Consider the following 8,409-nt stretch of genomic DNA (forward strand, 5'->3'; position numbering starts at 1 on the left):
TTCCATTTATGAGAACTCGAGAGATATTAGGTTTGAGGTCATCACATGTATAACACATTTCCTCTTGGAAGAGTTAGAACTTCCTCCGTTGGCGAAACCCCTAGCTATGGTGTTAACCATGGAGTGTAGAGTTTTGTTGGCCATCTTCGGGGGAAGATGGAAAGGATGATGATGAGAAAGGTGTGACCCAGGTTAGTTTTACCGTGATCCTACAGTGGGCGCCAATGTACTTGTTAAAAAGTACATGAGTGTGTGGTATCCCTATGTGGCTATGAGATACTTAGAGGCCTTTGTAGTTAATGGTGGTTAGGGTTTACTCGCGGTAGTGAGAGACCCTATTCGATGGTATTTCTCATATGTGGGGAGAGCCAACTCACGTGAGGTGAGGATCTCTATAATATGCGTGTGTAATGAGGGTGTTATGATTTGTCTTTTCCTTTCACGAGGCAAGGTGTTTATAAAGGCTATTTAGCCTAAGGTTTTATAGGGACTGATAACTAGTCACTTAGCCAATGAGGGGACCATTGAATCTCTATTTCCTAGGAAGATATGGATCAGTCAGTTAACTCTGACTTCCGTCTAACCGATGAACACTCTTTCACATGTTTCCCATGACTGGGTGAGTATGAGGCCCTTAGGGTGAGACAATTCCTAATGGAGGGCGACGTATAGGCGTCACCACACTTGAAGTTCACCATTTTCCTTACTTTAATAGGCCATTCACAAATATATCACTACAAATTGGTTTTGTAATAGTATTTCTTCATTTTCTCTGCTGCTTTATCGCTATTGGACTAATATAAATCGCTTTTAAAAAAGATTTTTTTAAAAAAGATTTTTTTAAAAAAGATTTTTTTTAAAAATAATCTTGATTTTTAAATAACACAACTCACCCCCTCTTGTGTTTGAAGTCATTTGGTCAACATATTATATCAACAAAGTGGAATTGTATTTTATGTATGTTTAGTAGAATAATCACCAATTATTATTGATAAAGTTGAACCCATCAATGTTAGGCTTATGCAATAGTTCTTTCTATTATGACAAACATAAGACATATTGTTTTCCTGTAGAGTCTTGTCATAATGAAGAAAGTTTGGCATACCAATTTGTCCCACTGCTCCGGGTAGCCTTATAGCCATATGTACATGTCTCAATTGAAGATTAGTATGATTAAACATACCATTTTCCCACCGACTACTAAAGTGATAGAACCATTTTGGTTTTAGTGGTATAGTATAAAGAGACTTCTAGAGAGTTATAAAAGTATATTGGTAAAGACATAGTAATAAATGTATGTAATAGAGAGAACGTGTGGAAATCTCTCTCGAAGTGTCTAGAATATTCTATAGATACACGTAGAACTCTCCCTTAATGCTTATAAATAGAAAGAGCATATCATTTGTAAGCCAAACTAATTAAAGTTAATAAAAGCAAGTAAGTAAGCTTGTAAAGTATCCTCCCGATCAATGAAAATTATGATTATCTTAAATAGCCCATCCTCCTTAATTTCTCACGAAATCTTAATATGGTCTTATTGTTTTTCAACCAAGTGGCATCATAACTTAGGTTTTAATAAGAACTCTCTCTATAGTCATGGAAAATAATGGAGAAACATCCTTCCAAGTTTCGCTTCCAAAAATAATTACATATGATAATTAGTGTATTAAAATTAGGCTCTTCTTGGAGAGAACAATGTATATTGTTATATTTGTAAGTGTCCTAAACAAGGGCGTCCTCGCCCAAAGCATGGAGCCACCTGGCAATATACGTAGGGTTCTCCCTTGGCACTATTAGAAGATAGACAATGATTTAGAGGAGGGTGAATATATTCCAAGTAAAATAAACGTAGCAAAAACTATTTTGAAAAAATTTAACGGCTAGCGAAAGTGACACGAATTGAATAGTCTAAATTGAATTGTTATCGAAAAGCTCAGATATGCGTATATGGAATCAAAGTATGATAATAATAAAAAATTTGATCAAAATATTTTCAACCATAATCAATTGAATGCTAGACTAGAAGTAAGGTTTATTCCCAATGACAAAATACATAAAAATGCAATTGAGACAAATTATCGAACACCTTGTATGTAATCGATTTCGTTTAGAATTTTGTATGGTTTTGTTGATCTTCAAATACAACCATAATCTAATAGATTATGATCAACTCAACAAATCCTTTTTCAAATGGTTATCAAAAGGTTTAACCAAACATATTGATTGCACAATCGATGAATTCAACTATTTGTAAATGAAACATAAGAGAGAGAGAGAGAGAGAGAGAGAGAGAGAGAGAGAGAGAGAGAGAGAGGTATGCAAAGATCTGTTTAGGTAGTTCCCCAATGGGCCTCGCTATGGGTATGTCTGTCCTCAATTCGAACTCGAATTGAGATAATGAAATTTAACCTTACTTTGCAAAATTTGTTTTCAAGAGAAATGAAGCAACCCAACCCTACAAATCTTATGTTTGATGTTGATTCAAACATTTTCTCTTCCCTTGATATGAGCTTGATCAAGTTACCCAACAATACCAATTTGATCCATCATCTCACGATACTCCTATGCAAGACACCCTCGTTCTTCAAAGCTTTCACTCGATTGGATCCAAATTGTGAATTGTTGTAACCCAAGATTTACCAAGATGATCCACGATCCCACACTACTCCTTTGCAAGAAACCCTTGTTCTTCAAAGTTTTCACTAAATCAAATCCAACTTGCAGAATATTGTCGAAAACCTTCAAATCCCCAATTGATCTTGAAGGAAAACCCCAACATGGTTTTCTTATTTGAAACCCTCAAAGATCTTAACCCAATTTACAATTCAATAACCTAAATTGGACGTTATCAACACTTATTCTAGATGGCACCCAAACAAATAATGATTATGTTTAGTTAGTTTGTGTGTATACATAAAACGTAGGTTGAAGATGAAGAGAACTCTTTGAAACCCCTGTTTCGTATCTGATTTTCTCAAAATCACTTAAAGAAATTATGCATGTATGAAGTATATATACAAGATAGAAGCAAAATGAATGCAAGAGGTTTAGAAAATAATGCAAATTTTCAAGTCTTTTAATGCATGTGCCGACCTATGTAAGTCATGTGTCGGCACATATGGTGCATGTATCGACCTGTATAGGCGGCACATCAAATATAAGTTGTAGGCTTTAAAATGACTTACATGTGTCGACCTGTAACTCGTATGTGTCGACTCATAGAAAAAAGTTTCTTCTATATGTCGACTCATAACATGTATGTGTCGACACATAGACCTATTTTTCATATAAAAACTATTTTTTAATGCATGAAACCTTTTATATACCTTTTCTAAACTATTTCCAAAATATTTTTATGTTTTCTAATGCTAAGATTCACATTAAGATTCAGAGAATATTGTCCAATATACATAAACGCTAAAGTATCCTAGGGTTGACATCATACAAAGTACATCTAACAGGAAGTTACTCTCACATACTCCCCCTTTTTTATGATGGAAAAACTTGATATGATTCGTTTTGTGTCTTCATGAAGGCTCCCCCTGAATGTATGGATCCCAACTTCATCTTGCAGATGCTTCTCCCCCTTTGACAACATAAAAAAGAGACAAAGCAAACCATGAGAAGTATCTTATATCATACATATACTAATTGTCGCAACCTGAAAAATGGAATGCGAAAAAAACAACCGGCGAAGAAAGACAGGAGAGTCGCCACCGTGCGTTATTTATCCCAAAGGAGGGAAAGGAAACGCTCGAAGTAAACCTGAAAAAGGAAAGGACAAGACGGGGTCTCGCAACCAAATCTTGGGTTCGGGAGTCGGTTATGCGAAGGGAAGGTATTAACACCCCTACGCATCCGTAGTACTCTACGGGATCCACTTTTGTAGTTCTTGTCTAAAGGGTGTGAGTTTATCTTGTGCTGTTTACCAAAAAAAAGGGTTAAATGAAAATGACTCGCGCGGATGTCGCATCCACTGCATACGTATCTCATCTGAATATGAGAATCAGAGTCTTCGTAGCTCGGCTGACCTATGGGTTAGGGGGATGTGTGCTCGCTAAGACATCGCGTCTTATGCCTACGTATCTCATCTGGAATGAGAATCAGAGCAAGCCGTAGTTCGGCTAACTATGGGGTTATGGATTGGGTTTTGGACGAACGACGTCACTACGCAATCTACCGGATGCTCGACCTTTGGAGACTTACTCGCCTGTAGTAGAAGGAGTTAACGTGTTGCTTTGGATTTTAGGATTTGGGATGCTCAAGGGCAAAAAGGTTGTCCTTGACGAAGGAACCGCGCTACCTGCAGGGATACGAACACATACAAAACAAACATGTATAAAGTAAATGTGCCAACAAGGGGCTCAGAAGTAAATAAACAAAAGAAAACAAATGCCTCTTATCGAGGTCTTCCAGCTAAGAAAGCGATAAAATGCGAAAAAGAGGTAAAAGTACCACACGGATAAAGATCCGAAGTAACAACAATTAAAGGAGTAAGAAACCCAGGGATCTCCCAAGCTAATGCCATCAAAGAAAGGTGAGTCAGTACAGGTAATTGGAATGAACCTCCAGGGGGTATCCCACAAATAAAGTGGGAAAACCACGCAAACCATCTCTGCAAGAGTCTGTGAGCCCTCACAAAAACTCAACAAAAGGGTTAGTGAAACACGATAAACATTTTTTTCATGGATAACAGTATGGTTTCAGAAACCTCAAACCCTGTGGCATACATTTCAGAAATCATGTGATTAAACATTCAAGGCATAGGTTTCACCCATTCATGCATAATTAAACCCGTGGGCAAAAACATAATGAAATTCATCCATCATACCTCATACATTCAGATGATCCAAATTAAGAGCATAAAATCATGGGAATGAGGCAAACCTGATGGGAGAGACCGGTTGAAATCAAATGGCACAACTGGGTTTGCAAGGCAATGTTAGGGTTTGCGTGAGATGAAAGTGTGTGAGTCAGATTGAATTTTTCAGAGCTGCTTGGGGGTTGCTCTGAGTTCTCTGTCAGGTTTCTCTTCAGGTTTTATCCAGGGTTTTGTTCCAAGGAAACCTCAGAGTATTTTGCTTCTCTCCCTTTTTCTGTCTGATCTCCCTCTTTTATAACCTGATTTTCATGGCTTTGTGGGCTCAAATGAGAGAGGTCCAAGTCCAAGTTTTTCTATTATATATATATATATATATATTTATTATTAATTTTTTTATTTTAAAAAGTTTCTTGGATCTAATTCTGATTGACATGATGAAATGCAATATGAAATGCTAAATGAATGCATGAATGAGGAGGGGAAATTTTGGGGTGTTACAGCTGCCCCTATTCAATCATCAGCTAACCCGAGTAGGATGAAAGCGAACAGCTTATCAGACAAACGGGGTGAGCTGTGATTGAATACCAAAGACAGACCGAAAATTTACGCTCCGAGAACACCACAAAAATGCGGAAATACACCGCGCTGTTTATTTTTCTTCCGATCCTCTAGCTGGATCTAAATCAGTCTTTTGGCTTAATCTGGAGTTTCGATCCTCTGGCCGAACCTATACTCCATTTAGTCCTCTGGTTGGATATTAATTTTGATCCTCGGGCTGGATACGATTTTGATCTTCTGGCTAGATCTTCTTCGATCTTCTGGCTAGATCTCCTTCGTTTCGATTCTCTGGCTGAATCTATTTCCTTTGATTCTCTGGCTGAATCTACTTCGATCTTCTGGCTAGATCTGAATTGTTGCGATTTTCGATCTTCTGGCTAGATCTTCTTTGTTTCGATTCTCTGGCTGAATCTACTTCGATCTTCTGGCTAGATCTGGATTGTTTTGATGATAAATTCCCATCATTAGGATCCCGCATCTGAGGCATGCGCTGGTTGACCCTCTTTTGAAATCTACACCCAACCTTCATATTAGATATGCAGCTTCGAGAATATTCCACTTTTGGGCTTCGTACATATTCTTCGGGCTAGAACATGTTGAAACGACTCCTCAATTAGACTTGGACTTGCTGGGGAAATAAAGCTTGTAGGCGACTTCACTGGGGAATCTTCAAATTGAGCCTTAGGCTGGCTTACTGGAATACGATTCTCAGGATGAATCTTCGAAATGACCCTCAGGCTGGAACACTGGAACACGATTCTCAGGCTGAATCTTCAAAATGAACCTCAGGCCGGATCACTGGAAAACGATTCTCAGGCTGAATCTTCGAAATGACCCTCAGGCTGGATCACTCACGCTTGATCCTCTGGCTGGATCTCATGACCTTGGTTGTAAAGTAATTCTTCAGTCTGCTTGGAAGAACCTGTTTATCAGCTTATGTGTATGCTTGATATGATATGCATGCAAATGCAAATGTTATGCATGGTGTAAAAAGAAATCTGCTTGGGAAAGCAAACTCCGGTAGGGAACAGATCGCTGTATCAATCCTTGAATGCTCTGTGGGGAATGATCCGTCTGCCGGGACCAATGAGCCACCAAAAATAAATTGGCTGCTTGAAAAGTTGACCTTGCGGGGGGAGTATCAACTATGGAAACTTTGTTCGGCGAGGCTCTGTGAGGAGAGCCTGTGGGGAAAACACTTCCTGGGGAAATGTCATAGGAAACAACCTTTGTTGGGGATATGAACTTGCTAATCGCCCTCAAGCTGGGGATTAACAAATCTGTTAAAAATAATTTGCTGGGGAATGAGATGAACACTGGGAACACCACCCTCTCATCTGTTGGTTATGCAACCACTCCGCTGTTGCTAGGAAGATACAGTCTGACACTGTCAACTCCGCTGGGGATATATAGTCTGGATACTGTCAACTCTGCTGGGGAACATGCTCTGCTGAGGAGAGATTTTGTCAACCGCTTGGGGATGAGGATTCATGACTTGGCATCCGGTTCCTGTGACCTGCAACCAAAAATACACGTATGCCTCGGGGGAATTACTCGGTTTGAATTCACCGTCCGGGATTAAGCACATTCAAAGCAATTTTAAATGTTTTCCTGTGCAAATCATCTTCAAAAGCCACCATTATGTTCATATGCAATATGTTTTATCAAAAATTCGGACATTTTTGCAAACAAACTGATAAATGAAAAATAAAGAGGCTCTTTAACTGAATTATTCGACTCTTACTGGGGAGAAAATTTGTGCCAGGAATAGGCGAGGGTATCAGGAAGCTGATCCCTGAAAAGAGGTGATCGCTATAAAAAGAGAACTATCCTAATGGCAATGGGGATACGGGGTCCCACCGAGTTTCGACTCTGTTATGGCTCGTATGTCCTCAAGACGCTCTGCTCATCTTGCTTTCTGAAGTGGATGATTAGTCGATCTTTAACCTTCGAAGATTGCCAGATTGAATGAAACGGTGATATAACACTGGTGAACTCAGATCACAGTCATTCGCTTATTCCCTAACTTTTGCCTGGATCGCCCCCTTTTCGGGTTTTCAATCCACCGGGATACCCATTTTTGCCTGAGCCGCCCTTTTGGGTTTTCGACTCACCGGGTGTACTCTTTTTTTTATATCCCTAATTTTTGCCCGAACCTCTTTATTATTATTTTTTTGGTTCGTCGGGATGCCCTTTTTTTGCCTGGACTATTCTTTTTATCGTCCAGCGGGTCTATTTTATGCGAAGTATTTTTTTTAACTGCGTTTGAGTTAATAGGGGACGGGAATCCTTCGCCATCCATGGTTGTTAGCATCAAAGCTCCGCCATAGAAAATCCTTTTAACCACGTACGGACCCTCATAGTTCGGTGTCCATTTGCCCCTGTGATCTGTGTTGGGAGGAAGAAATCTTTTGAGTACCAATTCACCGACTCGATACCCCCGAGGGAGCACTTTCTGACCAAATGCTTTCTTCATTCGTCTCTGACCGAGATACGTCAATTCTGGGTATGTAGTTCCAGCATAGCACCATTTCCCGTTGGTTTGATTGATGACCAAAGCTGAATCCCCGTATACATCCAGGGTTTTAATCTGTATATTGACGGCTTCCTCAAGTCTTAGGATACAAGCTTCGTATTCGGCTTCATTGTTGGTGCAGGGAAAAGTTATTCTGGCACCAAATGGCATATGAACCCCCTTCCGGTGTGATCAACACTACACCAACTCCGCGACCATTGACGTGGACCGCCCCATCAAACATCATAACCCATTTGGATTCAGGGTCAGGCCCCTCCTCCGGGAGTAGTTCCTCTCAATCTTTCGATTTGAGAAACATGATGTCCTCATCAGGAAAGTCAAACCTCATAGGTTGGTAATCATCAATCGGTTGCTCTGCAAGATAGTCTGACAAGACACTTCCCTTGATGGCTTTTTGTGAAGTGTATTGGATGTCATACTCTGTCAGTATCATTTGTCACCTAGTAACCTTTCCGGTAAGTGCTGGCTTTTCAAAAATATACTTGACTGGATC

This window comes from Lathyrus oleraceus, chromosome 6 (assembly GCF_024323335.1).
Source record: "Lathyrus oleraceus cultivar Zhongwan6 chromosome 6, CAAS_Psat_ZW6_1.0, whole genome shotgun sequence".
In the NCBI taxonomy this organism is placed as follows: Eukaryota; Viridiplantae; Streptophyta; class Magnoliopsida; order Fabales; family Fabaceae; genus Lathyrus; species Lathyrus oleraceus.